Raw genomic sequence first — 6027 nt, 5'->3', positions numbered from 1 at the left:
AAACCTTAAAATCGAAAATATGCAATTTAAATATTTTTATTTGTATTATCTGCATTGCCATTATTCGAGTTCTTGTAGACCATCTTTTTGCCCTTCTCATCCCCTTTGTCACTGAGCTACTCAAGTTAGCTTTTATATTATCATCTATCCCAAGAGATTTTTCTATGATTATTACATTGAGTCACAGAGAACATGAGCAACTACTATGCAACAGTAGAATGATAGAAACAAAGATTTGTCCAATGTGGCAAAATTTCTCTGTGTACCTCATGCTCCTCCCCCACATTTAAAACTCACCTCTGGGTGGCTCAGTTGGTTAAGCGACTGCCTTCGGCTCAGGTCATGAACTTGGAGTCCCTGGATCGAGTCCCGCGTCGGGCTCCCTGCTCAGCGGGGAGTCTGCTTCTCCCTCTGACCCTCCCCCCTCTCATGTGCTGTCTCTCTCTCATTCTCTCTCTCTCAAATAAATAAATAAAATCTTTAAAAATAAATAAATAAAATAAATAAAACTCACCTCTGAGCATCAAGTGGTAGGTTGTATGGTTTCTAAGAAATTATAGTCATGAACAGTAACAACCTATTCTCTTAAGGAAGAAAGAAAAGAAAGAGTCAAAATGATCAAATTTATTTAAATCTCTGAACCAAGGGTTTCTTCTCTATCCACTTTACTTACATTAATAGTATTCATTCATTGTACAAGGGTCAATCAGTCATTGCCTTCTCGCCCACTTGCATCAGCGGAAAGTGAACTCCCAGGCGCTTACTGCCCTCTGAGCGCGCATGGCGACTTCAAGCATGTAGGCCATCTTCTAAAGGCCACAGGGACGCTCAGACCCTGGGAATGGGTTCACAGGTCAGGCTGGCTAACGGAGGATCCCAGAGATTCTGGAAGGGCCACCATGTTGTCAGCTAAATGATTTTAACAAGAGACAGTGATTGTCCTAAAAAGACTTTATAGTGCATTGGAATTTAAGACACAAGCCCAAAAATTAAAAACTCAATTTTTTGGTATTTAGAATTGCTGCTGATAAATAAGAATTAATACAAACTGATCACAAAAAAGGCCAACCTATACCAAGTGGTTTACACACAGATGATATCTGGCCTATGGAAAACTCAGTTTCATAGTTGTTAACACTTGTCCTCAATATCACCCAAATATATTTTCTTTTAAAAAAAATTCTCCATAAATGTATATGGATAAGAGCCATTTTGGATCTGCACATGTAAAACCCATATGGCTAAAGGCTGCTAAATGCCTGGAAGATTATCCTGAGAAGTTCTGCAGTTAGTTTTATATTAACTGCATTCAGTGTTATTTTTGTAATTGTGAAATTGAGGAAGAGTAAATGGAAAGAGATAAAAGGTATTATAACTACTCCTTAATTAGTATGCTTTAAGTGAATTTGAATCTTTGCAAGTAGATACCAAGTTATTTCAGCTATTTCATAGGAAATAGATGACGAAAGAAAAATAAATGTTCTCTGATATTCAGGCTTTTTTTTTTTTTTTTTTTTTCCAAAGCCTGTTCAAATAGAGGTTTTATCCAACTGGCTAAGCACCCATCTGCTGGCCAGATAATAATTCTGATTATGTGCAACCACAGCAGATATCCATTGTAAGACATTAAGTTATTTATTAGTCTATATGTGTTGGCTTCTTTCCTGATTACATAAAAATTCTGCAGTGTAAAAGACACTTTAATAAAAGCTCAATAATATTTGTACTCGTGCCAAATAATTCTCTTAAGCCAGTAGTCCTTAAAGAAACATCTTTGAGGAATTGGTGTGGGGAAGTTTATAATTCTCTTTACATATGGAAACATAGAAGACTAAGAGTGACCTTACCATATGCAAAACATGCCCTCATTTTTAGAATAACAAAGCTTAATTATGGGGAAGAAATTTCTGAAGTATTTGCATACATGGAAATACATTTACCCTGTGGAATTTTCTTTGACAGTTTTAAAATAAAGCACCACTTAAATTCAGGTTTAGTCACTACTAACGTAGCTGTTTAAAGCTGGTAGAAAGGAAAAATTTTCTTACAAGGATGAGTGACAAGACAGTTCGAGTATTCATTATATGTTACCTGTGTAGAAAAACGATGGATTGAATTGATCCCTTCTGGCAATTCTCATCATTAATATAGTGAATGATGATGTCTGGCAAAAGGAACTTATAATGCTTCTTTCATTTCAGAGCCGATAAACTCAGTTTTCATGTTTCGTTCACCTGGACAGTGTGATAGAAATCACGACTTGTTAATGGTTCCACATCATCTCTCAACTAACATTTACATAACTTTTTAAACTAAAATGTGCAAAAAAATAAATAAATAAATAAAAATAAAAATAAATAAAATTAAAATAAAATGTGCAGCTCTCCACCCCACCCAATTTACCTATTATGTGAAGGGGGAGTGGGTAGAAAATAAAACAATTAGACATACAACCTGAACAATGCCATTAGGCTTATTGTAGAGTGGTTTTGCCATATTCCTCATTTGCATAAAAATAGGTCTGAAAGCAACATTACCAAATAATATGAGCGATTATATGCAAAGCATTAAGTAGGCTATAACTGGGCTCATTTCATATTAGGATATTAGAGAAAGCAAGCAAGTTAAATCTGGAGGGGAGAATTCTGCAAGCAGGTCTTGAGTTTAGAAAGCATATGAATTCACCCTCTTAAAGTTCCAAATACTTAATTCTTTCATGCAACAATTCTCTCTAAATACACTCTGCAAAATAACTACAGCAGGCAAGTGATTGATTTCAAACATTTTGCTTCTTTACAAATGTTCTAAGTTTTGGGAGCATTAAGTTGATGTAAATAACCTTACTTATGTTTATTGATTTATTCCCTTTTAAAACAATTGTTCTGTGATAATCATTCCATGTAATTATTACTTCCTCTGCAATTATGTGTATCTTGCTTCTAAAACGTTGACATCTTCCCTGAATGAAATAATGCGCTTGGCTGTATAAAAGGAAGAATATTATGTAACGATTTTAAGGTAAATGTATGGGTTATCATATAAGTTCATATATATATACAATCAGCTAAATAATGTTTACTTAATATTTGATAGTAGATCCATTAAAATTGTAAATATTTAAACATTGTTGACTACAAAAAAAAGGCAATTTCCTATGAGTCAATACAAGCCTTATTTGACATACACTCATCAAGATGAGGGAAAGAAAACTTTCCAGAATTGTTGTTTCTGGGTTTCATGTGGTTCTTTCTCAGTATGTTCAGAATATAGACCTAATGGGGCACCTGGGTGGCTCAGTCGGTTAAGTATCTGCCTTCAGCTCAGGTCATGATGCCAGGGTCCTGGGATCAAGGTCCTGGGATCAAACCCCATGAGGGGCTCCCTGCTCAGGGGGGAGCCTTCTTCTCCCTCTCCCTCTCCCTCTGCCCCTCCCCCTCCCACTCAAGCTCTCTCTCTTTCAAATAAATAAATAAAATCTTTTTTAAAAAGGAGAATATAAAACTAACATAGTAACTACTATTACCAGTACTGATTATAACAATGCTTTATGGAGTGCTGTGCTATGTTGGACAATGCCCAAGAACTTGAAATAAATTGTCTAATTTTATTTATGAGACATACACATGGAAGAGACTAAATAAACAACTAGACAATGATCAGACCCCACGTGCAAAAGAACTCTGACCCATAAACTCAGCCGCCACCAGTCTAGGAGGCCACACAATTTCTGTAACAATTGGCTTAGAACAATAAGGACTTGGTCAATGACTTCAAGCTTCCTATTTTGGGGCAGAGTGTCCAACTCAGGACCAATCAGAGAAAACAAAACAATCTCCCCAAAGTAATCACATAAAATGCCCTGCTGCTAGTTAGTCTGCCTCCAGCTCCCCCATGTGAAAACTTCCCATCTGAGCATCTCTGCAGCCTTCCATTTTTTCGTGTAAGGCTCTCCCAACTCCGCACCTGCTTTTCCACTCTCCCAAAGGCAAGTGATTGTGACTAACTCTCTTTCTATTGTAAGTTCTGAATAAGCGGCTACTATTTGCTCTCATTTGGGTGTTTGTCTTTGACAAGAAGGTAACAGTTTACTCAAAGGAGAAATTTGACTTCCCGACGAGGATTATCAGTGGTGGGGAAGGAGGCAGGGTATCAGAAGCCCTTGGCTGTTTTTTGTAATCCCTCTGCCCTCACCTTGTTGGGGCCTGGGGAGATACCAAGAGATGTTACTCACATGTAATTACAGCCTCCTCTGAAGCTCTGGGGTCTCCCTGCTCTGTTGCCTGTCACCCTGGTGGCTTGCAGGGGCTGCCCCTCCCGCATGGCAGTCAGTTGCCATCCTCCTCTCTCTTCCTCCAGCAGGGAAACACTCCTGCTTCCCGGGCCGTGATGACAGCTAAAACGCAGGAGGCCAGTTCAATCTGAATGTCAGATAAACAATAAATTATTTTTGCTATAGATATAACTCATGCTACATTGAAACACAGTTATTCCCAAACCTATGGTTTTGTTTATCCAAAGTTCAGAGTAATTACAGCAGAAACAGAATATTAAATACACATTATATATACATATAGACACACTATAACACATGCTGCATATACATGTGTACATAATACATATCCATATATGTATGCATATGAATATATATACATACACAATATTTGGAACACACTTATACTAAAATAAGCATTCATTGTTCACCGGAAATTAAAATTTAACCTGGAGTCCTGTTTTGTTTCCGCTTTTGTTTTTAACTAAAGCCACAACCCTATTCCTATGTGCAATTCTGTGAAAGGCGGTGCCAGTAGCTGCCAGGACTTTTTTTCAATCATCCTCTTCTTCCAGGTGTGCAATTATTCAGGAGAGTGTGGGCAGAGCACAGGTGCGAAGGGTCGGTGTGAGGAGGGGTTACAATGGTAGTTTCACAGTAACCCAGCCATCTGGCCCCGCCCCGCCCCGCATGCTCTGGCGGTGTCAGGCTTTTATGGTACTCACGCTCCAGAGTCCTGGGCTTCTTCCCTCTGACTCGGGCTTCTGTTAAGGGTGTCTGGGTTTTTAGAGCTGTCTCCGCCTGATCCCCAACTGCAGATCGCTATCAGCTTCTTTTCAATTGAGCTCATAGACCATATTTTTACACTCTTATTTTCATTATACCTGATCATTCTATGACATTTGCAACGAAGAGAATCTTTAAGGAAAAGTACTGCTTAACTCCACCAAATGTCCTTAATTTTAGTTCTTACCTAGCTGGAAAGACAAGACATACCAAAAAAAGGAAAGGAGGAGATGGTGGCTGGTGTCAGTAGTCAGTTTTCTTTGTTGCCAGAGCAACAGACACCATAGATAAAGTTAATGTAAAATCGAAAATATTAGAGCATAGTTGTGTGTGTGCGAGCAAAGTATGTAAGTGAGGTGAGGTGATGCAGAATTATAGATAAAGAGAATAATAGGTTATTCTAAGAATAGTAGTTTTTGTTGTGAAGTTTAAATGATAGCTTAACCATTTAGATCGTGGTGAGCATTGTGATAGGGAAGTTTATATTTGATTTTGGATTATGGACTTTAAATGTAGGTTTGAGGTGGTAGGAAGAAAAGTAACACCATCAAAAGAACGTTTTAGGCAGCTTGTTCAGTTTCTCCTATGTGGGATAGATTGAAGGAAGGACTCCCAGAGCAGGGAGATCACTTGGAAAGCTATTATAATAATACAGAAGGGAGACGATGAATGCCAAACATAGTAAGGAATGATACAGAAGGAAGTGATGGTATATAAAGAGAAAGTAAGAGTTGACACTCAGCTTGGAGCTTGGATCACTTAGAGAATAGCAACATTATTTATAGGATTTAGAGAGACAGAAAAAGGAGCCAATTTTTCTGGGAAGATAATGACTTTTTAAAAGCATACAGAACCATGGAAGTTTCTGGAGTGAGCCATCTGAGTTGAAGTATACTACCGGCCACAGAGGCCGTGGAGGTATTGAGAGAGAGACCAAAGTTAGGAGTTAAAAATTATAGGTAATTATTAAA

General features: G+C 37.9%; 1 long non-coding RNA gene across 1 annotated transcript; it reads right to left on the bottom strand.

The window, feature by feature from the left end:
- Nucleotides 1-2097: 2097 nt before the first annotated feature.
- LOC116628382 lies at nt 2098-5206 on the bottom strand. Its single transcript, XR_004298618.1, has 3 exons — nt 4996-5206; nt 4232-4418; nt 2098-2234 (listed from the first exon to the last, which is right to left on the bottom strand). It is a non-coding gene; the product is annotated as an uncharacterized LOC116628382 (long non-coding RNA).
- Nucleotides 5207-6027: the final 821 nt, after the last annotated feature.

The sequence above is a fragment of the Phoca vitulina genome, unplaced genomic scaffold, assembly GCF_004348235.1.
Source record: "Phoca vitulina isolate PV1807 unplaced genomic scaffold, GSC_HSeal_1.0 scaffold3, whole genome shotgun sequence".
NCBI classification, from domain to species: domain Eukaryota; kingdom Metazoa; phylum Chordata; class Mammalia; order Carnivora; family Phocidae; genus Phoca; species Phoca vitulina.
Note: the sequence above shows the minus strand (reverse complement) of the source record. Positions and strands in the feature narration are given on the sequence as shown.